This window comes from Rutidosis leptorrhynchoides, chromosome 10, assembly GCF_046630445.1.
Source record: "Rutidosis leptorrhynchoides isolate AG116_Rl617_1_P2 chromosome 10, CSIRO_AGI_Rlap_v1, whole genome shotgun sequence".
Taxonomy (NCBI): Eukaryota; Viridiplantae; Streptophyta; class Magnoliopsida; order Asterales; family Asteraceae; genus Rutidosis; species Rutidosis leptorrhynchoides.
The window spans coordinates 67,838,422-67,861,598 of NC_092342.1; positions in this window are offsets into that span (position 1 = coordinate 67,838,422).

Genomic DNA, 23,177 nt, shown 5'->3' on the forward strand with positions numbered 1-23,177 from the left:
CTCAATCCTTGAGATTGACCTTAAAGATTGAGAATTCAAACTCATGGAATTCAATGATATCTAAACTCGAGCTTGAACGAGAAAATATTTTGATCAAAATTAAAACCGATTTGTTTTCTGAAAACCTATTTTCAATGCGTTCATTACCATTGAACATAAAATCCTAGGAATTCACCTGGAATTCATTAGGTCACCTGAACCAAATCGGGTGTCAACTGTAAGAACGGTGGTTGCATAGCATGGTCAAAGACAGGACCTTGTGCCAGACCGAAAAATCATATGATGATCTTTACTATTGCTCTTACAAAGGATAGTACTAGCATCCGACACGTTTATAGACCATAATCAAAAGCATGTCACGGGACATTGCCTTAACAGTTGCTTGTTCATCGCTTTCCTTTACAACCGGACGGTAGTTTACCGAAAGGTAATATACAGAGCAAGTATACTGGACGTGTTGCTTTTCCAATACAAGGTTAGCAAGTGGGTAACACAAAACCACAAGTGTTGAGCTAAAATTTTCAAATCTGAAACCCACACAACCCACAAAAAAATATTTTGCAAACACCGGTGAAGGGTTATTCCGGAAAACTTATCTAGGGTAAAAGCTAGATTGAATTTTCAAAAGATCAAATGTTTTCATAAAGATCCAATTTCCTTAAGGATCTAAATTTTCATAGTCATGTGGGACTGTAAACCGTCTTTCAAATGTGCACTTTGCTTTGGAAACCGAAAGTAAATCGGCTATTTGATTGCAAGTGTCGTTGACCTAAACCCGAGGCAACTGTGGATGACACACCCACCTTTAACCATGGTTCTATCGTTACTATCATTGTTTATACCACCATATCAAAATCACTGATGTACAAAGTGTGATGAATAAAAAAGTGATTCATGTATGTTTTTATTTCAAGTTCTGAATTGCTTGAGGACAAGCAACGCTCAAGTGTGGGGATATTTGATAAGGCTAAAAAGGAACATATATTTCATAGCAATATCCCTCCTAAATAATAGGTTTTCATTTGTAATTGTATTATATTTTCATTGTAATTGTTTATATAAATAAGTGCGAAGACAAAAGGCGAAAACGAAGATTTGAAGACACAAAGGTCCAAAAAGTTCAAAAGTACAAAATACAATTAAAAAGGTTCAAATTATTGATGAAGAACGTCTAAAAATGACAAGAGTACAAGTTACAAAACGCAAAGTACAAGATATTAAATTGTACGCAAGGACGTTCGAAAATCCGGAACCGGGACATGAGTCAACTATCAACGCCCGACGCAATGGACCAAAAATTACAAGTCTACTATGCACAAGAATATAATATAATATATAAATAATTATATTAATTATTTATATTTTATATTTATATATTTATTATGTCGACAAGCTAGGAGCCAGAAGTTTGTGAGCTGGATTTTCAAACTCCACGACTCGCGGAGTTTGAAGGCCAAAAACTCCACAACTCGCGGAGCAGCCAGATTCCAAAATGCCTATAAAAGGCCACGAGCTTCTGCAGTTTTAAAGATATATAAAAAATAATAATAATAATACTCTGTAATAAAAAAAAATAAATAAATAAATATATATAATATATATAGTATAGGGTAGTTTTATATTAGATTAATTCGGGTTATGTAAAGGTTATTTTACGGGTTTTAAAGTCGGAGCTATGTCCGTGTAACACTACGCGATAAATAATCAATGTAAGCTATGTTCTCCTTTTTAAATTAATGTCTCGTACTTAAGTTATTATTATGCTTATTTGAGCCAAAGTAATCATGATGTTGGACTAAATATTAAAGACGGGGTAATTGGGCTTTGTACCATAATTGGGGTTTGGACAAAAGAACGACACTTGTGGAAATTAGACTATGGGCTATTAATGGGCTTTATATTTGTTTAACTAAATGATAGTTTGTTAATTTTAATATAAAGATTTATAATTGGACGTACCTATAAATAACCACATACACTCGATCGGACACGATGGGCGGGATATTTATATGTACGAATAATTGTTCATTTAACCGGATACGGGAATGGATTAATAGTATATGGAATTATTAAAACAGGGGTGAAATTATGTACAAAGACACTTGGCATAATTGATAACAAAGTATTAAAACCTTGGGTTACACGCAGTCGATAACCTGGTGTAATTATTAAACAAAGTATTAAAACCTTGTTACAGTTTAAGTCCCCAATTAGTTGGAATATTTGACTTCGGGTATAAGGATAATTTGACGAGGACACTCGCACTTTAAATTTATGACCGATGGACTGTTATGGACAAAAACCAGACGGACATATTAAATAATCCAGGACAAAGGACAATTAACCCATGGGCATAAAACTAAAATCAACACGTCAAACATCATGATTACGGAAGTTTAAATAAGCATAATATATTTTATTTCATTTTTCCTCGTACTTTTATTTATTGTCATTTTAATTATTGTTATTTATTTTATATTGTTAGTTAAATATCGTCATTTACTTTATACTTCACTTAAAATATAAAATCGACAAACCGGTCATTAAACGGTAAAACCCCCTTTTATATATTATTAATATAATATATTTTGTACGAATATAATTGTTTAAAATATAGTGTGAAATAAGCCAGCTCCCTGTGGAACGAACCGGACTTACTAAAAACTATACTACTCTACGATTAGGTACACTGCCTATAGTGTTGTAGCAAGGTTTAGGTATATCCCATTTGTAAATAAATAATTAAAACTTGTGTAATTTGTAACGTATTTCGTAGTAAAATATAGTACTATCACGTACCCCCACGCTACCACATCAAGTTTTTGGCACCGCTGCCGGGGAACCGACGAAACGCTATATTTTTAATTTATTTTTGTATAAATATATTTATATATCATTTTAGAAAAACAATATAAAAAAAAACGTTTTTCAAACTCCACGACTCGCGGAGTTTGCAGGCTTAAAACTCCACGACTCGCGGAGCCGCCCTGACCAGCCTGACCAGAAACCCTATTTCGCATTAATTACGGAATATTATTAATTATTATTATTTATAAACCCTATTTAATTTATTATTATTAATATTTAGTTTTAGTTTTTAAATTAATTTGTATTTTGTATTATAATTAGTTTTATTATATATAAAAATTAATACTTTTATAAAATAAATATAAAAATAATATTTTTATAAAAATAAGTAATTTTATCACTTTTTATTTTTAAATTTGTATCCTTTTATTTAGTGTAATTGTAATATTTTGTATATTTTTCTTTCGCAATTAGTTTTAAAATTAGTTTTTCCGTAGTTATTTTATATGTATAGATTCTTAGGCTTTGCCGTAAAATTCCTTAAGTGCTTTTTCTTTAGATTAAGATTTAGGCGCTTTGGAATTTTGCGACGCTGTTTTTCGCTTTAGTTTTAAATAGATTTTAGTGCCTTTAAGTAATTGCCGTTTTCTGAATAAAATTGCATTTACCTTTAGACCTTTAGGCGCAACTTTTTAGATATAATTTTTAGACTTTTAAGTTTTGACATTTTTCTTTCTTATTTTTATTTTTCGACGTTTTTCGACGCGCACTCTTTTTCTTTCTTATTTCTCGACGCTTTAGTTTTTAGGACTTAGAAATTTTCTCTATTTCTTATCTAATATCTCAAACGGAAAGAAAAATTATTTAAGTGGTTAAATTAATGGACGTTGACAATTTTCTGCTTCGTAGTAATAGTTGGATTTGTTAGTGGCTGAGTTGTGAGCTTCCGATTTAAAGGGTTCTGGCTCCCTGCTGCATCTTTTGGCTATTCGAAACGTGAGCAAAAGCAGAAAAGTCTATTAATTGGACAACTTATATAAGTTTTTCTATTTTTATAACTAACAGGATAATTAGTAAATGCACCACATTGTAGCTAAAATTTGGCCATCGCAATAAAATGAAATTTTTTGAAAACAAGGCTATGGAAACTCTTTTTGATATCCAAAATCAATTAAATCAATACTCTCAAACGGGTGTTGATGACAATTCGTTCGGTCAATCTTGGATCACGAATGACGAAACAATAACTGGTTGTGAAATCTGTGGAGATTATCACTCAACATGGGAATGTTATTATTACGTTCCTATGGAAAATTACGCACACACGGAACCTGAATGGAATGATTATGAAGAATACAATTCAAATTGGGATTATTCCCAAGAATATTTCCAAACTCAACAACCAGTAGACGAAGAAAATTACGTGTCTGAAAATTTATTAGACAATATGAAAATCAAACTCGAAGAACTCAATGCTCAAAATGAACAGATGAGAGAGTTTGTAAACCGGCAAGCTGAAACTCTATCAGACTACACACCTGTTGATCTGAGGAGTCGTGTGCAAGAAAATCTCATATCATCGAATTTTGATGAATTCGAGAGCTCCGAAATTACCAACTATCCCGATGATACTTTTTATTCAGTCTTACCAATTTCACAACATATCGACACATTAGCCTCTACCGACGAAATCATCGATCCATCAATGGATAAAGAAGAAGTAAGGGTGACAAATTGGTACTCTTGGGAATACGATAACGTTGAAAAATTTACCCCCGAGGCCAAACCGAACTTCACCATACCACAACCTTCCAACCCAATATTCTCAATAGACGAGTCATCCACCGGAAATGAACTACGAGCTGTAATAGATAATGACACCTCGAATTTCACCCAATTGGGTAATAGAGGTGAAAACTTTGATCCTGAGAATAAAAGGAAGGAAATATTAGGAATGGTCCACCCTATAGAAATAAGTATGTCGGTGTATATCGATCCATTTGACCAAGAACCAGAAAAGAGACATATCCATTTACTAAAAGCTACACTTAAAAAAGAATTAAATAGTGATGATCGGGTGGTTCTAAACTTTAAATCCAATGATATATTATACACCACCCGAGATGTAAATAACTGGCTCACTATTCTAATTCGTGGAACTTATTCTACCGATTTCACATGTCGTCAGCTAAGTGTGGGGAAGTCTAACCCCACTTAACGTTAAATTAGGGGTTCGGGTTAGTGCATAACTCGTTAATAAAAATGCATGATTAGGGTAAAAGACGCTTTTTCAAATATTAGTAAACAGTTCAGAAAAGCAGCCGTTTTTGAAAAAAAAAGCATGTGTGATAAAACAAGAAGGAATGAACGATGAGGCGCGACATCTATCATTCGACGAGCTTTGTAATTACAAACTGGGTATTTTCAATCATTTTTCTACACTAATCACCCTCATGAATTTATAATTAGAGTCTGATTTCATGCAAATGAGGGCATTGCATGATCTCAAGTGTGGGGAAGGGTTATAAATTCTCTCGGGTTTATACTTGGTTTATTTGCCAAATTTTATGAAAATTTGAAAAATTTTCAACTAAATGAATTTAAAATCATGTTTATATATATTTATGAACGGTGAAAACTAGGTGTTAATACCGAAATTATCGTTACCTCGGAAAGGATATAAATTGAGAAACACCCTAAAACGCTTGAATTCATTTAAAATGGAATAAAGGAAAATAAAAAGGCAAAGAAAGAAACTAAGTGTGGGGAGAATGTACCTAGTTATTCAATTAAAAACTATCTAGCACATGTTTCTGTAAAGTTTATTGCAGATGCTTTTGTTTTGGACTAAATTAACTATTTTACCCAATGAAAGAAAATAAAAGATGGATCTACACGATGAATCAATTCCATCATTAAAAGGAAGTAAAGTCTTCCGAAAAAGACACGCGCTTCTTGATTTAGGTCAAGAAGTTGTCATCCAGACCAGCTGTAGGTTGACGAAAAATCTAGAAAAGTCATCACTAAAATCAGCAGGAAATCCATGGACCTCAGCATCAAACAGGGTCGCCAAGTGGTCAGATTTATCCTAACCATGAGAAGGATTTATCTCGTACAATGGGGGGGGCACCGTGCAAATTAGCTTGATAAGACTAATGAATCAGATCCCCAGAAAGGATAATCTCCTTAAAGATTAAAAATCAGCTTTTAAGACTGATATTACTCAATCCTTGAGATTGACCTTAAAGATTGAGAATTCAAACTCATGGAATTCAATGATATCTAAACTCGAGCTTGAACGAGAAAATATTTTGATCAAAATTAAAACCGATTTGTTTTCTGAAAACCTATTTTCAATGCGTTCATTACCATTGAACATAAAATCCTAGGAATTCACCTGGAATTCATTAGGTCACCTGAACCAAATCGGGTGTCAACCGTAAGAAAGGTGGTTGCATAGCATGGTCAAAGACAGGACCTTGTGCCAGACCGAAAAATCATATGATGATCTTTACTATTGCTCCGACAAAGGATAGTACTAGCATCCGACACGTTTATAGACCATAATCAAAAGCATGTCACGGGACATTGCCTTAACAGTTGCTTGTTCATCGTTTTCCTTTACAACCGGACGGTAAGTGCTTGTGTTTATCGACCCTATCTGGACAGGTTCGTTATTGTGTTTATCGACGACATCCTTATTTATTCGAAGAGTGATGAAGAGCACGAGGAACATTTGAGGTTAGTGCTTGATCTGTTGAGAAAAGAAGAGTTGTACGCTAAGTTCTCTAAGTGTGCATTATGGTTACGAGAAGTTCAATTCCTTGGGCACATTGTTAGTAAACAAGGGATACAAGTTGATCCTGCTAAGATTGAGGCGATTGAAAGATGGGAAACTCCAAAAACTCCTACCCAGATTCGTCAGTTCCTAGGATTGGCAGGTTACTATCGAAGGTTCATACAAGATTTCTCTCATATCGCGAAACCTCTGACTGCTTTAACGCATAAAGAGAAGAAGTACGAGTGGAAGGATGAACAAGAGAATGCTTTTCAGATTTTAAAGAAGAAGTTGACTACCACTCCGATATTGTCACTACCTGAGGGTAATGATGATTTTGTTGTTTATTGTGATGCTTCGCGTCAAGGCTTTGGTTGTGTTTTGATGCAACGAAAGAAAGTTATTGCGTACGCATCACGTCAGTTGAAGATTCACGAGCAGAACTATACAACTCATGATTTAGAGTTGGGGGCCGTTGTTTTTGCACTTAAGATTTGGAGACATTACTTGTATGGGGTCAAGAGTACCGTGTACATAGATCACAAAAGTCTTTAACATATCCTCGATCAGAAACAGTTGAACATGAGACAATGAAGATGGATTGAGATGTTGAATGATTATGATTGTGAACTTTTGTATCATCCGGGTAAGGCCAATGTGGTGGCGGATGCGTTAAGTCGTAAAGAAAGGGCTGAACCTCGCAGGTTTAGGGCCTTGAATATGACAATTAGAACAAACCTCGCAAGGCAGATTCTTGAGGCACAACAAGAAGCCTTAAAGGAAGAGAATTTTGTGAAAGAGAACGTAAGAGGTATGGCTAAGAAATTCGAGATTCGAGCAGATGGTACTAGGTACTTTACAGGACGTCTTTGGGTTCCGAAGTTTGGTGAACTGCGACAACTTGTTTTGGATGAGGCTCATAAGTCTAGGTACTCTATTCATCCTGGTTCAGGAAAGATGTATCATGATCTTAAGGAGCTGTATTGGTGGCCAAATTTGAAAGGTGATGTGGCTACGTATGTGGCTAAGTGTTTGACCTGTGCTAAGGTTAAAGCTGAACATCAAAAACTGTCTGGACTGCTGATACAACCCGAGATTCCCGAGTGGAAGTGGGAAGGAATTACAATGGATTTTATTACTAAGTTTCCGAGAGTTGCTGGTGGCTATGACACTATTTGGGTGATTGTAGATCGACTCACTAAGTCGGCTCACTTTTTGCCGATTAGGGAAACAGATTCAATGGAGAAGCTCACTCGTTTGTACTTGAAGGAGATTGTTTCTAGGCATGGTGTTCCTGTATCCATTATTTCGGATCAAGACAGTTGATTTGTATCGAGGTTTTGGCGATCTTTACAGGAAGCCTTGGAAACTAGGTTAGATATGAGCACCGCTTATCATCCTCAAATGGATGGTCAGAGTGAAAGGACCATTCAGACGTTGGAAGATATGTTACGAGCATGTGTTATCGATTTTGGTAATGGGTGGGATAAATATTTGCCGCTAGCTGAATTTTCTTATAACATCAGTTATCACGCAAGAATTCAAGCCGCACCGTTTGAAGCTCTGTACGGTAGGAAGTGTAGGTCTCCTGTCTGTTGTAATGAGGTTGGGGATGCTCAACTCACGGGTCCAGAAATTATTCACGAGACTACCGAGAAGATTGTACAGATTAAGGAAAGGTTGAGAACCGCTAGAAGTCGGCAAAAGAGTTATGCCGATAGGGGAAGGAAAGATGTGGAATTTCAAGTTGGCGATCGTGTTATGTTAAAGGTTTCACCTTGGAAGGGTGTGATCCGTTTTGGTAAAAGGGGAAAGCTAAGTCCTCCTTTTTGTTGGACCGTTTGAGATTATTGAGAGAGTTGGACCGGCGGCTTATCATTTGAAGTTGCCACAAGAACTCAGTGCTATTCACGATGTTTTTCATGTATCGAATTTAAAGAAGTGTTTGGCCGAGGCCGATAAGATTATTCCTCTGGAAGAACTTCATGTTGATAAGCAACTACACTTTATTGAGGAACCTATTGAAATTATGGATCGAGAAGTTAAGACTCTTAAGCATAGCCGAATTCCTATTGTCCGGGTTAGATGGAACGCCAGACGCGGTCCCGAGTTCACTTGGGAGCGTGAGGATCAGATGAAGCAGAAGTATCCGCATTTGTTCCCAGATGCTGAGTTAACCCCTGCACCTGCTTAAATTTTGGGACGAAATTTCAGTAACGGGAAGGTACTGTCACGACCCTACTTTTTCCGTTATCTTTTATCGTTAATTATTTAACGACCGTTAACTGTTAATTGTGCTACGTCATTTCTATGGCCTATATTATTATATTAATAATATATTAATTATTAAGTGTTATGTGAATATTTGTATTCGTATTTTAAATTATACGTTTCTACGTGTCGCGGATTTCTATCCGGCGAATCTTTTCGGTTTTTAAACCAACGGTCGCGTTTTTGGGATATTTAAATCCTAATTATTTTAAATATGATATTTTAAGATCATATTATTATATAGGGTATTTATATTTATTTTTCGTCCGCGTTTGTTATCTTTCCGGATTTTTAATCGCGTAAGTGCGTTTTCGCGTTTCGGGACTCGTTCGGGCTTTCGGGCCATCAGCAAAGATTCTTTTAGCAAGTTGGCCCACCATGGGGCCCACCCCATCCATATTCGGCCGAATGGGGGGAGGGAGGGAGTATTACTCCCTTGATTTCTATTTTTGATGTTTTATTTTTCCATTCCACAAAATCCCTTAACCTAATATTATTTTTGGTGCTCTCTCCTCTCTCCCTCTTCTCTTTGCCGTCGCCAACCATCACCATATCATCATCATCATCAACCAAAAATATTGCTTGGATCAAGGATCAATTAACACCAACGCATTCCTCGTTTCGTTCTCTACGCGATCATACCAATTGTTTCTTGATTAGGGTATAAACCCTAACCCTAGAACTTTTAATTTTTATTTATTTTTCTGTAATTTATGTTTAAATTATTAGTATAATGATTATTAGTTGTTGTAATGTTGATTGCATGCGTAGAATTGCTCGATTGCATATTTTTCGGTTTGATAAAATTGGGACAGCAGCTTTTTCGTGTGTTTCTGATATTGTAACTGATGTTGATCATAAAATAAAGTATCTAGATGAGTTCCTCTCATCAAGACATTAATTTTAGACTCCGGATTCATGTCGTTTCGATTCCCGGAACCCTAATTATGATCAAAATGGTATTTTGTTAAGATTGAAATGTGATTTTGGTATGAACCAGGTTTGGTCCGACTTTGTGACCATATTTGGTGACTTTAGGGTGTGTTAGTATGTTAGGACTAATGGTGGGGCGAACTTTCATGTTCGGGTCATCTCAATCCGAGCCACGAATCACCCGTTACGTCTAAAACACGTTTTTGATTGAATTGAAGTTCCAAGTAGTGTATTGGCTGTATATCACGACTTGTGGGCTGTTCATGGCGTGTTCTTGAGTATACCAAAGTGTCGGGTGGTTTGATTAGGCGGAGATATATGTAAGGCTCTCCGAAAACCGACACCCGGGGCTCAGGATACGACCCGATGAACTTTTGATTTAAAACTTATGATTAATTATTAAACTTATGATATAATTAATGGATTTCAATATCATTTAATTACTTATGATAAAAAAGTAATTATTATTATTTAAGACTTATGATATATATTTATTATATCATTTAATTAATATTTATGATTTAATTAACATTTTAATTAAAGATATGATTAATAATACTTAATTATTAATAGAAAATACTTATGATAAGTATTAAACTTGTATCATGGGATTATTGTAATAAGACTTATAATAAGGATTAATTAATTATTTAATTATTATAAGGCTTAATTATTATTTAATTATAATTTAATTATTAAATACTTATGATTTAATAATTATAATTAGAAACTTATGATATGATTAATAATTCATTATTAATTAATAATACTTATGATATGATTAAAAATTTATTATTAATTAATAATACTTACATTATGACTAATATTTAATTAATTAATTAAATACTTATGTTATATAAATTATATCATTTAAATTTATATTAACTTTAATAATTTATTTTAATTTAATTAAACTTATGTTATGACATAATTAGACATATTTAACTTTAATAAACGTTATAACTTACATTATTATTGTAACTTATTCTTTTAAAATTTACGTTGACCATGTTTGACCAAGGTTGACTTTTGAGTTGACTTTCGGTTGACTTTGACTTTCAGTTGACTTTTGTTGACTTTCTAATAAAGGAAACTTTCCTAACTTATAAACTTTCCTAAAATAGCAATTTTCTAAATTTGGAAACTTTCCAAAAATAGAAACTTTTCAAAAATAGAAACTTTTCAAAAATAGAAACTTTCCAAAAATAGAAACTTTTCAAAAATAGAAACTTTTCAAAAATGGAAACCTGCTAAAAATAGAAACTTTCTAAAAATAGAAAGTGTGTGTCCGTAAGCCGTTCCGATCAAACCGATGCATATTGAGTAATATTCTATGACTATTTGCAACATGTACAATAGCTATCATACTAAGACTTGACCTAAGTTAGTTATTTATATCGACCTGCTTTATTTATAGGTCGGCGTTATGATCATTCCTGATCACTGTACTACATTTGTTGTTCGCTTAATTGTGTTGGTTACTTCATTACTATTAAGGTGAGTTATAGTCCCGTTTTTCATACTTTTCAAAGTATATTTTTGGGATGTGATTACATGCATTTTATTTCACGTTTAGACACAAGTGACAATTAAATTTAAATTATTCATTGTGAGTTGGACAAAAATATTCCCTAGTCTGGTAACTGTAATCATTGGTTTCTATCGGTGAATGCGAATCCTACGGATAGATCTATCAGGTTTGACAACCCCATTTCGAGCTAGTCGCGCTAGCAATTTATAATCGGAATGTATAGTACTTCGTATTTTGTTGTAGATACACTGTCCAGTGTATATTTTTATTGTGTTTAGAAAGGGTAAATAAAGGGTTAAGTTGTTACCAGGTGGCTCATTGATAATGGAATAATGTTTAATATTTTCTAACATTTTTAAATCTTGTGGTCTAAAGTTTATTCAATTATTTAAACCTATAATTCACTCAACCTTTGTGTTGACAGTTTACTCGCATGTTTTCACAGGTACTTGAGTTTATGTGATGCTTTCTCTGTGTTTAGAAGAGTCTGCATGCATTTGGGCAGATTTTTATGAAACAATTTATGAAACTTTGGCTTGCATTCGGTTTTTGAATAATTATTACTTGTGGGTTGTTGACAATGTTTTGTGTCAACTTTGGATTATTAATATGTTGGGTTACTTTTAAACTACATATTTTGGTATGCTTTCCTTTTTGGGAAACTTTTGAAATAAAAGAATGCAATGTCATTTGTTAAATTCATTTAAGTTCGATCAAGCTACGGGACCAAGTAACAGAGCCGTTAAGTGTTTTGACGGGGCCATCACACCATGGTTTAAGCATCTTTCTATTATTTTTTGAACTCATTATCTTCAACTTTTGAGTTTTATTTCCTAATGAGTTCACAAAAAGAAGCTGTTAAAGTCATGTTAGTGACACCTACTACTAGACGTGGTGTTAACTTGAACGTTAATACCACCTATGAGAAATTTGTTACGTACGTTAGAAAAAAGTTTGATCTAAAAATGCACATTGGATATACTTTATCTTATAAACTACAAGAGTCCGGACATTCAATGGAAATCACCGATGATGATGAGCTTTCATTCTTCATAGACGCAGCACGTAATTCCCTTCAAAAACCACTTGAGGTCTCTGTTCTTGAAACTACAATCTCTCAACAAACAAATTACACAAACGTTTCGACTACACATCAAACCATACCTCAATATCCTAACCAAACTCATCTCATACCTCAAGTGTTTCCTAACCAAGCAAACAATATTATCTCTGTAGCTCATCAATATTGTCAGCCACATATCATACCACAAACGTTTGGAAACCATAGTATTCATCAAACTTTTACTCATTACCTAACAAATACAACATGTTTCTCAAAGCCTTCAAAAGAAACGGCCTTTACAATTCTTTTTTTCCTCATCATTCTGACAATACATTTAAACATAAATCATCTTGCGATGTCGGTACTTCACAACTTAAGTGTACAGATGAATCTATCGCACAACATAATGTTGCATTTACCGAAGAACATGCTGTGGATTTAGGAGATGATTGTGATAACACGTCAAACATAAAAGATGTTGAAGATGAACAAGATGGTGAAGATGAAGAAGATGTTGAAGATGAAAGTGATGTTGATCACGGATTCATCAGTAATGAAGAGGAAGATGCAAAAGAATACAAGGCTCCTTCTGAATGGAAAGAAAACACTTTTTCTTTTATGCCAAACCCCATACCCCCCCCCCCCCAAGCTGAAAACTTTAAACAAATCACGTTACCAAATATCGATGGGGGTAGAAAGGTTACGTTGAGAAAACACGTTTGGTTTGCCAAAAAATTAGAATGCCAAAAGGTTATTGCACAAAATTATATTCATAAAGGATACGAATTCAAGGTAAGGACTTCTTCTAAAACTAGATATGATGTTATGTACGTTAATAAGGGATGTGATTGGAGAATAAACACTATGCACGCGAAACATGGAGATCCTTTCGAAATTACCGGCATGCATGCGACACATACTTATTCAAATACACAAATCAAAACCAAACATCGTAACGCATACAAAGATGTATTAGGTGATATGTTGGTTCAAAAGCTGAAAGATCCAAACAAAGTTTGTGACGACCCGGCAAAATCGTCATTGACGGCGCCGTCAACTTAGGTCCTGTAACGTGGTCATAAGTCTTTAAAACCAAGTTTGACCGAAATATGTCGCATTCATTTCAAATGTAAAGATGTTTTAAAGTTTACAAAGTAGTTTAACAACTAGTTACATTACAACGTTTAAAGTACAAATGAAACCTATGCGACACAATTTAAAGTAAAGTCAAAAGACACTCCATGTATGCATGTATACTCGACATCCAAGCAAGTATCAAAATAGAGTACGGAAGCATGTATCACTAAGCGTTCAAGGACTTGAGAAAACATATAGAAACTGTCAACGAAAAATGTTGGTGAAATCATAGGTTTAGTAAGTATATTGTATTGAATCACAAGATTTAATATAAAGTTGATTATCCAAATCGTTTGCATTCCAGAGTTGTTGTACGTTCGCGAGCACCCAATTATCAAGACTTAACTGTTTTACGAACCCCGTTATCATAGTGTTAGAACCTACACTATACCCGAAAATATATTTCATCAGCTAACGGTAGCGAACCGTCCGAATGAGGGCGCGTCACGCCCGTATGGATCCACACAACATAAGTTCACGTTTACACCCTACAAGAGAAGGGACCCGTCCTAATCCATCCGGACGAAGTCCATATCGATTACAAACGATTCACAACAATTGATTACATCGCGAGGTAATTGACCTCTATATGATACATTTTACAAACATTGCATTCATTTTTAAAAGATAAACTTTCTTTACATCGAAAGTTGACGACAAGCATACTATTTCATAATATATCTAACTATAATTGACTTAATAAAAATCTTGATGAACTCAACGAATCGAATGCAACGTCTTTTGAAATATGTCATGAATGACTCCAAGTAATATCTCTAAGATGAGCAAATGCACAGCGGAAGATTTCTTTCGTACCTGAGAATAAACATGCTTTAAAGTGTCAACCAAAAGGTTGGTGAGTTCATTAGTTTATCATAATCATTCATTTCCATCATTTTAATAGACCACAATAATTTCATTTCCAGTTTTCATAAATAAACGTCCCATGCATAGAGACAAAAATATCATTCATATGGATTGAACACCTGGTAACCGACATTAACAAGATACATATAAGAATATCCCCTATCATTCTGGGAAATCCTTCAGACATGATATAAAACAACATTGAAGTACTAAAGCATCCGGTACTTTGGATGGGGTTTGTTAGGCCCAATAGATCTATCTTTAGGATTCGCGTCAATTAGTAGATCGGTTTACTAATTCTTAGGTTACCAAGCAAAAGGGGCATATTCGGCTTCGATCATTCACCCTTATAATGTAGTTTCAATTACTTGTGTCTATTTCGTAAAACATTTATAAAAATTGCGCATGTATTCTCAGCCCAAAAATATAAAGGGTAAAAAGGTAAATGAAAGTCACTATATTGTATTTTGTAGTAAAAATACATATGACGTCTTTGAACAAATGTAGGGTTGGCCTCGGATTCACGAACCTATATCATTTGTATATTTATTAATATACATAGTTGAAATCGAACAAATATTTATATTATTATTAGTGATAATTTTTATATTACTAACTTATATATTTTATTATATATCCATTTTGTACATTTTAAATAAAGTATTTATATATTTAAGTTATGGTTATTATATTTATTTTTATATACATAATCTTTTGTTTACAAAAATAATAGTTATAGTAAAACTAGAGTAATATTAAAATGAGAATACTTAATATTACTAATTAAGATAATAATGATTTTGATTTCATTAGTGATAAAAATAATAATATTAATACTAGTAATATACTTATTTTAATAATAATGGTTCTAATATTTACAAAGTGATAATAATAATACTACTATTTGTGAAAATAATAATAATTTGTATTAATTTCGCAATAATAATAATAATTATTATTATTATATTCATAATAATGATGTAAATACTAAAATGGTAATATTTCATTAATAATAATTACATTATTAATACTTAATAATAGTACTAATAATAATAATATTACTTACTAATACTTAACTATAATATTAATAACAATAGTAAGAATAATAATAATAATAATAATCATTTTCATATTCTAATAACAATATTACTAATAATAATGATAATAACTAAAATCATAATATTAATGATAATAATTATAATTCTAATAATAATAACAATAATAATAATAATGATACTAATTTTTGGTTTAGAAAACTACCTCCAAAAGCCTTTTTTTTAAAAAAAATGCCACGGGACGGGCTCGAACCCGAGATCTCTCGCTCATACGCTAACACCACAAACCAACCAGTCCAATTTGTTTTTCTGTTTAAACTACAGACCCGATTTAATTTAATCCATTCTTTTCAGTTTCCACTTTCTTTTCCTTCTTCTCTAAAGCAATCGAACATAACCTATCCTTAGCAGCGAATTTATATTTGATTTATTATTGAAATTAAATAGAAACTACATGAAAATGAGATTTTAAATTAACAGACAAGAAAAGAAAGAAAAAAAAAATACATCGCTGCTGTAACTTCGAACATAATGAAAAAAATTGATTTTGATATTGAAAAGTTTTGATATCTTAACACCTTCACGAATTATTTTCTAAATCATCATTGGATTACACTGGAAACATCAATTGAACTTAAGTATTATCAGAAACTTCGAATTTGATTAAAGAACAAAAGTTTACTTTTTTAAACCAAATCTTTGACTCGTAAATTCGAACTCGTTTTTAGGAATTGGAGCGTATAATTTTGCAGAAAGTTTAAGTGAACGATTCCTAACAACTTTGCATTTTTACTTTTTGAAAATTTGTTCGTAATCGAAATATGGTGAAAAAGATGAATAACAGAGTGTGTCGAGCTTTTAAAAATAATAATGAATTTAACTGATTTAAATCATTATGGGTTATTTTAATTGATATTGAGAGTGTTAACTTGAATGGTTAAATCCACAAATGTGAGGAATCATTTGTTTATAAAGAAAGAGTTATCCACAGGTTCAATTAATCGTACCAGAAAACAAAAAAAAAATAAAAATTATAAAGTGAAATGGAGTGCTAACTGAATTTGGATTTTATGAGACAGGAAACAAAAATTGACTGTAGAAAGATGGATACAGATAACAAATTGATATGATCTCCACATTTATATAACTTATATAATTGAAATTAATATTAATAAAAATAAATAAATAAATATATTAGTAATAGTAATAATTATATAAATAGTAATTATAAGTAATAATGATACTAATACTCATAAAAATGATAATAATTATATTATTAATGATAACAATAATAGATTGTATTATTTTCTAACTATAATAATAATAAGGATTTTAAAATAATAATAACATTTATATCACAAATTACAAGTATTAGATTTTATATCTATATTAAATAATAATAACATTCATAATTCTCATATTAATATTAATACTAATATTTATTTCAATGAAAGTAATAATAATATAATAACTATATTTTAACATGTAATTACTTTTACTGTATTAATATTACAATTTATTAATTTATGTAATACTTATCTTATATATATAATCACATATTTGAATATATATATCATTTATATATTTTATCAATATACATATAGTAATAATTATGTTTATATATAATATGTATATTCAAATTACTATAATTATGTTTTACATATCCAGATTCATTACTTAGATAGATGTATCAATTATATATACCAAAACAATTTAAATTCAAAGTATGACATTATACAATTTATACATTGTTAATCGTTTGACAAATTATGTTCGAAATCAATTAATAACAAGTTTTAGTTATTTATCTTTCTTAATAACTAAATCACGTATTAGTTCTCTATTATATTAATTTTACAATATCTAATTATGTATATTTATAGTTAATTACATGTACATTTCTATTTGCGTTTATAGGTTCGTGAATCGTCGAAAATAGTTAAAGGTTAGTGAATTCATGTACACAAATTCAAAAGTTTTTAAGACTCAATATTACAGACTTTGCTATCATGTCGTAAACATATAAAGATTTAAGTTTGAATTTGTTCAAAAATTTCTGGGTCATCACAGTACCTACCCGTTAAAGAAATTTCGTCCCGAAATTTGAGTGAGGTGGTCATGGCTAACAATAAAAATGTTTTCATGATGAATATGAATTGATAACTAGAGTTTTATCATCGCTAAGTAACTGAACAGAATAATTAAATTACTCAGAGCGTATGAGAGAAGCTATCGCAAAAGATTCGAATAGAGATTCTTCGTAGCTTTTGACGTAATCAGGGTTGAATTCCGGAATTCCAGGGATTTGAAGAAAATCTCCAAAATCTAAAAGATTTGATTCTTTGGCAAATAAGAAAAATTAGAATTCTCTAATTAAATGCGGAGATCTGCCTTGATTTCTCTATCAATTATTTCACTATAAAATAACTTCTTCCGGTTTGTATCTTTTACTATCCCTATACTCAATTCCCAAATTCGAAAGATTGTGAAAATGCTTAATCCAGTTTTAATCCCTGATATTTTCCTATTTATCATTTCTGTCATCCTTCTTTTCAATCTTCCACCAGAAAATCTGTTTACTTTTAATATAACCTTGGGGTGATACTATTCTTAATTATACCGTGTCTTTATATTGTTATTCGTATTAATATCCATGGTTTGTAACCTACGTGTTGTGATTGAGCTTTATACCTTCCCTTATATTTTGGAGCTCTTTGCCTTTTTATTCTCCTCTCGACCTCTAAGTCAAGCGAATAATGGTCCAGAATTTGTAGATATGAAGGTTCGAATGATCTTAATGTTCTAAACAGGAAAGAACGTATTAACATGATTTGATTTGTCAAATTACCAGAATCACTGAGAATAGAACTATCAAGAGTATACTTTCTTGATATGTTCAGAAGTTAAGCAGAATGAAAGAGTTATGTAACATGGCACATGATGACGTTATGATCTGTGAATCATCACGTTCCATTTAGAAATTCAGCATGACTTACTGTAATATAATCACGTTGATCAAGTGTCATTATATTATACTAACTCATGCTTCAGTTCCCAACATTACTTCAATAACATTCATATTTTAAGCTCGAAAGTTTATAGAATATAGAAACTAACAGTTTCTATATGATGTAACACTGATAGCACGAAGAGACTAATGATTTCAGATAAGAATAGTTATGAAAATATCTTCAGAAATATGGAGGATATTTATAATTGATGATACGATGATATCTTGGAATTTCTAATATCGAAGGATGGTGAAGAAAATTTGTCTGCAAGAGTTTGGAGTCAAAAGCAAGGTATTCGCTAAAGATTTCATCAGAAACAGAATCATCAGGATTCTTAATGTACAAGTTTAGTCCTTGTATTTTGTTCGAAGACTCCTTCGTAGTTTGCTCAATCAGTTTTTCAGTTTCAAACTTTTTCTGAGCTTTGCCAACATACAAATCTTTATCATCAACTTTTGGCTGTTGAGGTCGTTTACAGTTTTTGTTGCTTCATTCAACTTTTCAAAATTCAGAGCATTAATTCGCAGACTGGGTGCTTTTCAAAATTTCAGAATGAAAGATCATAGTTCTAAGAGATAATTGTTATATGGATGCATATAACTGTTGATGTGGGAACGTTGCGATATTCGAAATACTGATTGCCGATTCCCGGTAATTGGTATGGCAATTATCGTTACAGAACGCGGATGAGTATATGATAGGGTATTAATGAATAAATATAGTGATTTATCGAAGTGACTTTCGCCAAAGATTAGTGAAGTTGCTGGTACGTTTACTGTTAATGTGGTGGGATTTAAACAGTTCCCCGGTGACGAAGGCGAAAAGACAACGTATATATCAAGGTTATAATAAGGTTGTTTCAAACGAAAAGTCAAAGTTGACTTGCTGGAGCTGTGACAAAACTGACTATTGTGAAAAAGAGTTGCAAAGTTATTTTCGATAATAACAACGCCAAAGAAGTTAGCACAGATACGTGTTAAACGTTTACTCAAGTTCCGAATATTTTCAGGTGCATAACTATATGCATCAATCTTTTCTTCCGTAGATGAAGTTGATAATGCTAAAAACGAACATATATTTCATAGCATTATTCCTCAAGAAAGACAAGCTTTTAGTTGCAATTGTTCTATTTAAAAGTGATATTCGTTTAAATAATAAAAGGTGAAGACAAAAGACAGATTCGACGAATTGAAGACGCAAAGGTCCAAAAAGCTCAAAAGTACAAAATACAATCAAAGAGGTTCCAATTATTGATAAGAAACGTCTCGAAATCACAAGAGTACAAGATTCAAAACGCAAAGTACAAGATATTAAATTGTACGCAAGGACGTTCGAAAATCCAGAACCGGGACCAGAATCAACTCTCAACGCTCGACGCAACGGACTAAAAATTACAAGTCAACTATGCATATGAATATAATATAATATATAATTAATTCTTAAAATTAATATATATATTTTATTATATTTATAAAACGTCGGCACAAGGAAACAAGCAACATGTGAGCTCTCCTAGCTGGCCATGCGATCGCATGGCCAGGAAGAAGAAAGTCCATGCGATCGCATGGCATGAAAAGTCAGGCCACATCTCCTATAAATTCGCAGTTTGGTGAACGCAAAAATATATATCCATCAATCTCTCTATCTATATACGTAATATTTATATTTATAATTTATATTTTAATTTTAATTTTAATTATAATTCTAATAATAAGGGTATGTTAGCAAATGTTGTAAGGGTGTAAGTCGAAATTATGTCCGTGTAACGCTACGCTATTTTTAATCATTGTAAGTTATGTTCAACCTTTTTAATTTAATGTCTCGTAGCTAAGTTATTATTATGCTTATTTAATCCGAAGTAATCATGATGTTGGGCTAATTACTAAAATTGGGTAATTGGGCTTTGTACCATAATTGGGATTTGGACAAAAGAACGACAGTTGTGGAAATTAGACTATGGGCTATTAATGGGCTTTATATTTGTTTAACTAAATGATAGTTTGTTAATGTTAATATAAAGATTTACAATTGGGCGTCCCTATAAATTACCATATACACTCGATCGGACACGATGGGCGGGGTATTTATATGTACGAATAATTGTTCATTTAACCGGACACGGGAATGGATTAATAGCCACTAGAATAATTAAAACAGGGGTGAAATTATGTACAAGGACACTTGGTATAATTGATAACAAAATATTAAAACCTTGGGTTACACTCAGTCGACATCCTGGTGTAATTATTAAACAAAGTATTAAAATCTTGTTACAGTTTAAGTCCCCAATTAGTTGGAATATTTAACTTCGGGTATAAGGATAATTTGACGAGGACACTCGCACTTTATATTTATGACTGATGGACTGTTATGGACAAAAACCAAACGGACATATTAAATAATCCAGGACAAAGGACAATTAACCCATGGGCATAAAACTAAAATCAACACGTCAAACATCATGGTTACGGAAGTTTAAATAAGCATAATTCTTTTATTTCATATTTAATTTCCTTTATTTTATATTTAATTGCACTTCTAATTATCGCATTTTTATTCATTGTTATTGTATTTAATTGCACTTTTAATTATCGTACTTTTTAATTATCGCAAGTTTATTTTATCGCACTTTTATTATTCGTAATTTCATTATCGTTATTTACTTTACGCTTTAAATTAAGTCTTTTATTTAATATTTTACATTTGGTTTTAACTGCGACTGAAGAATTAAAATCGACAAACCGGTCATTAAACGGTAAAAAAACCCCCTTTATAATAATAATATTACTTATATATATATATATATTTGTATTTTTATAAAAGTAAACTAATATAGCGTTAAGCTTTGTTTAAAGATTTTCCCTGTGAAACGAACCGGACTTACTAAAAACTACACTACTGTACGATTAGGTACACTGCCTATAAGTGTTGTAGCAAGGTTTAAGTATATCCATTCTCTAAATAAATAAATATCTTGTGTAAAATTGTATCGTAATTAATAGTATTTTCTGCTAAAATATAAAGCTATTTTATATACACCTCGCATAACATCAAGTTATTTTTTGGCGCCGCTGCCGGGGACAAATCTAGCTTAAAAGCTGGAAGCGCAACGCTATATAAAAAAAAGGATTTTTATTTTTAAGTTTACTTTTATAAAAAAAAATACGCTTTTGTAAAAATACGTTTTAAATATTCTAAAATATAAAAAAAATATAAATATAAATATTTTTAAGAGTTTGTTAAATATTTAAGTTCTATAAAAGTTTCTTTATCTTTATTTTATAAAAATATAAGTTTTATTTAATATATTATATAAATATATAAAACAGAAAAATAAAACACAAATCAGAAAAAAAAACACTCGAGTCCAGTACTGTAGCAGCCCAGTAACTGGCCCGAAACCCTAGCCCATGCGATCGCATGGCTGGGTAACTTAGGACTCATGCGATCGCATGAGCCCGTCTGACACGCCACAGTTTGACATCGTACTGCATTAATTACGGATAATTATTATTATTAATATATTTAAACCCTAATTAGGGTTATATATTTTATAATTTAATTTAGTTTTTATATTTAATTTGTATTTTTATGTTTAATTAGTTATTTAAAGTTTAAAATTAATAGTTTTATAAAATAAATAATATAAAAATAATATTTTTATAAAAATTGTAATTTTTACAACTTTTTGTATATTTTTATATTTTGTTTTTTTTAATAGTTTTAGCGTAATTTTTGTATTTTTCCCTCGTATTTATTTTTAACTCATAGTTTTTGCCATAGTTATTTTTACTTCTAGATTTTTAGGCCTTGCCGTAAAATCCCTTAAGTGCTTTTTCTTTAGACTAAGATTTAGGTACTTTAGAATTTTGCGACGCCTTTTTAAGTTTTAGTTTCTTTTTAAGTTATTCCCATTTGGAATATAGTTTTACTTGTAAGCTTTAATATTTTTAGACGCCTTTTACCTATGTATCAATTATCATTACAATTAGTAATTTCAATTTGCGATTATAATTTTAAGTTTGTTGTAGTGATAAGGTTGGGTTAGTCAAGTGTTTTTAAGTTTTATAAGTTTCTTTTATTTTTTTCCGTCACCTTTTATTTTTCAACCATTTTTTTTTCGATCTTTTTCGACGCACTCTTTTTCTTTCTTATTTCTCGCTATCCTAGTTTTTAGGACATAGTTTTTTAATCTACTTCTTATATAAATTTCTTAAAATTACGAAAATTTATTTTAAGTGGTTAAATTAATAGACATCAAAATTTTCTGGTTCGTAGTAATAGTTGGATTTGTACGTGGACCGGGTTATTGGAGCCAAACAGTCCTCAATTATATTGAGACCAAACGAATCCTGCCCCTCTGCTGCATCTTTTGGCTATTCGAAACGTGGGCAAAATAAGAAAAGTCTATTAATTAGATAACTTATTATAATTTTTCTTTCCTTTTAAAAACTAATAGGATATTCAGTGAATGCACCGAGCAAGACGTTCACCACCTTTTGTACGTTCACCACCTGTAACTAGATCAAGACATTTAGCAAATATTACCGCCGTTGATTTTTCTTTAGAATCGTCATCCAGTCGACCAAGTACTCCAGTTCAAATTTTCGATAATCCATTTTTTGAACCCGACCTCACAATTGAGAATCTGGAGAATATTCAGGAACGATTCATAGATCCTGAACCACTAAATTTTCACCCGGAACCACCAATCATTCAAACA